Here is a 3,807-nt window from a genome sequence, read left to right as displayed (position 1 = left end):
GTATGCAGGTCAGGAAGCAACAGTTAGAACTGGACATGGAACAACAGCCTGGTTCCAAATAGGAAAAGGAGTACATCAAGGCTGTATATTGTCACCCTGTTTATTTAACTTATATGCAGAGTACATCATGAGAAACGCTGGACTGGAAGAAATACAAGCTGGAATCAAGATTGCTGGGAGAAATATCAATAACCTCAGAAATGCAGATGACACCACCCTTAGAGCAGAAAGTGAAGAGGAACTCAAAAGCCTGTTGATGAAAGTGAAAGAGGAGAGTGAAAAAGTTGGCTTAAAGGTCAACATTCAGAAAACAAAGATCATGGCATCCGGTCCCTTCATGGGAAATAGATGGAGAAAACAGTGGAAACAGTGTCAGACTTTATTTTTGGGGGCTCCAAAATCACTGCAGATGGTGACTGCAGCCATGAAATTAAAAGACGCTTACTCCTTGGAAGGAAAGTTATGACCAACCTAGATAGCATATTCAAAAGCAGAGACATTACTTTGCCAACAAAGGTCGGTCTAGTCAAGGCTACTGTTTTTCGAGTTGCCATGTATGGATGTGAGAGTTGGACTGTGAAGAAGGCTGAGCGCGAAGAATTGATGCTTTTGAACTGTGGTGTTGGAGAAGACTCTTGAGAGTCCCTTGGACTGCAAAGAGATCCAACCAGTCCATTCTGAAGGAGATCAGCCCTGGGATTTCTTTGGAAGGAATGATGCTAAAGCTGAAACTCCAGTACTTTGGCCACCTCATGCGAAGAGTTGACTCATTGGAAAAGACTCTGCTGCTGGGAGGGATTGGGGGCAGGAGGAGAAGGGGATGACAGAGGATGAGATGGCTGGATGGCATCACTGACTTGATGCATGTGAGTCTGAGTGAACTCCGGTAGTTGGTGATGGTCAGGGAGGCCTGGCATGCTGCGATTCATGGGGTCACAAAGAGTCGGACACCACTGAGCTACTGATCTGATCTGATATCCTATATATATACGTGTATATGCATATTATTATTATGTATATATGCACATAATAAAATGACAAGAACTTCTCTGACATTAAGATATATATGTATATAAATACATATTAATATGTATTACCTATATATTATATATATACACACATATACATATGGCTGTGCCTGCTGCTGCTGCTAAGTTGCTTCAGTTGTGTCCAACTCTGTGTGACCCCATAGACGGCAGCCCACCAGGCCCCCCCGTCCCTGGGATTCTCCAGGCAAGAACACTGGAGTGGGTTGCCATTTCCTTCTCCAATATATATATGGCTACCTTATTCTATTTAAATGCTACATTTCATTCCATTTGCAGTTGTACAATAATTTACCCAACCCTTTAATACTGAAGAACACTTGAATACTTTTCAGATTTTCAAAAGCAATGCTATTGTACAGCATGTGCATGCGTGTGTGACTGTGTGTGTGTGTTTGTGCATGTGTGCATTTATTTGTGAATCTATCAGGATAGACTTCAAGACTTAAAACAGCTTTGTCAACTAGGCTTGAGCATTTAAAGTTATATTAAATCTTGTGAAATTGTTCTTCTACAATTTAGAGGAATACCATTTCCCCCACTATTTGCCAGTATTGGTATTAGAAATAGATTTGCTGGAGTGGGAAATATTGCTTCTTGTCATTCATGACATGTCCCTGAATGTTAATGAAATTCAGCTTTTTTAATGTTTCTCATCTGAATTGTATTTCATTTTTTGCAAATTTTCTATTTACATTTCTCCTAGTTTTTTTTTCTCATGGTTCTTTGTCTTTTTAAATTGAATTTTATATATTTATATAAAATTTATATGCATATGAAAGCCTTTTCTGTTTGGTCAAAAGTATTTACTTAAGATTTTTGTTGACTGTGTTATACTAGGGAGAAGGCAGAAGGGATGGGGACTAAGGAGAGAAAATAAGTTATATTGTGCTCTTATAGTATTGTTCTGAAGACAGAGCTATTCCTGTTGTTTAGAAAAATAGACAGCACTTTGTAAGATCTGAAAAAGATTATGAAACATAAGTGTTAAGGACTAAATCAGTATATATAAAAAATTGCTTGCTTTCAGTATGTTTCCCTCTCACTTCTATGTTTTAGTTTATATTTTCATCCAGTATCTAAATGCAGGTTTATAACTGAATCCAATAAAATGGCTATTTTTTATGTAAGACAAGTGATAAGGTCTTATACTTTATACTCTGTGTCTTGGCATGATTACCCATCATTATATTTCTTTTGCTTACAGAACAAATCTTTATTCTTCATCAGGAATAGATAGATACATGGGACTTCCCTGGAGGTCTGGTGGTTAAGACTCCATGCTTCCAATGTGAGGGGCATGGATTCGATCACTGGTTGTGAACTAAGAAACCAAATGCTGTGGAATAGCCAGAAAAAAAAAAGCCCAAATACAATGAAAACAAACAAACAGAAAAACAGAATAGATAGGTATAAATGGTAAAACTTACAATTTCCTAAATTTAAACTACTCCTATGGTCTAATATTCAGTTCTAGAATGAAACTTATTGATTAAATTCCTATAAATGTATAGAACATTCAACATTCAGCTCAACATCCAGAAAACTGAGATCATGGCATCCGGCAAATAGATGGGGAAACAGTGGCAGACTTTATTTTCTAGGGCTCCAAAATCACTGCAGATGGTGACTGGAGCCATGAAATTAAGATGTTTACTCCTTGGAAGGAAAGTTATGACCAACCTACACAGCATATTAAAAAGCAGAGACATTACTTTTCCAACAAAGGTCCATCTAGTCAAGGCTTTGATTTTTCCAGTGGTCATGTATGGATGTGAGAGTTGGACTGTGAAGAAAGCTGAGCACTGAAGAATTGATGCTTTTGAACTGTGGTGTTGGAGAAGACTCTTGAGAGTCCCTTAGACTGCAAGGAGATCCAACAAGTCCATTCTAAAGGAGATCAGTTCTGGGTGTTCATTGGAAGGACTGATGTTGAAGCTGAAGCTCCAATACTTTGGCCACCTGACACGAAGAGCTGACTCATTGGAAAAGACCCTTGATGTTGGGAAAGATTGAGAGCAGGAGGAGAAGGGGATAACAGAGGATGAGATGGTTGGATGGCATCACCGACTTGATGGACATGAGTTTGGGTAAACTCTGGGCGTTGGTGATGGACAGGGAGGTCTAGTGTGCTGCGGTCCATGGGGTCATAAAGAGTTGGACATGACTGAGTGACTGAACTGAACTGAAATATATAGATGTTTGAAATAAAATCAAACACCTTCCTCACCTGCACTTTTCACTTACTTTCTTCACCATAGAGGTGAAATTTATTTATTCAGAATTCAAATGCCTATAGAGGCAGATCTCGTTTTATTGAGTTTTGATATTGTGCCTTGCAGATTCTGTATTTTTTACAAATTGAAGGTTTGTGGCCACCCTGTGTCCAGCAACTCTATCGGTTCCCACTATTTTTCCAACAGCATTTGCTCACATCATGTCTCTGAGTCACATTTTTGTAATTCTTGGAATATTTCAAACTTTTACACTATTATTCTATTTGTTATGGGGATCTGTGATCAGTGATATTTGATGATGCTATTGTTATTGTTTGGGGGTGCCAAATTAAAATTTAAATCTATATTAAAATTTCAATATAGCTTTAGATTATTTCCCTAGGTATTTTTGCACTTTCTACTTGTGCTTATTATAGACATTTTCCCAGTGGATTGTAAATACTTCTACATATGTCTCTCCACTGTTTTATTAACATCTTGATAACAAGGATCTTTTTTCTCCATTAGTGCGTCATTAATGCCTG

The sequence above is a fragment of the Bison bison genome, unplaced genomic scaffold (assembly GCF_000754665.1).
Source record: "Bison bison bison isolate TAMUID 2011002044 unplaced genomic scaffold, Bison_UMD1.0 scf7180017864105, whole genome shotgun sequence".
Taxonomy (NCBI): Eukaryota; Metazoa; Chordata; class Mammalia; order Artiodactyla; family Bovidae; genus Bison; species Bison bison.
This window is presented reverse-complemented; position numbering follows the sequence as displayed.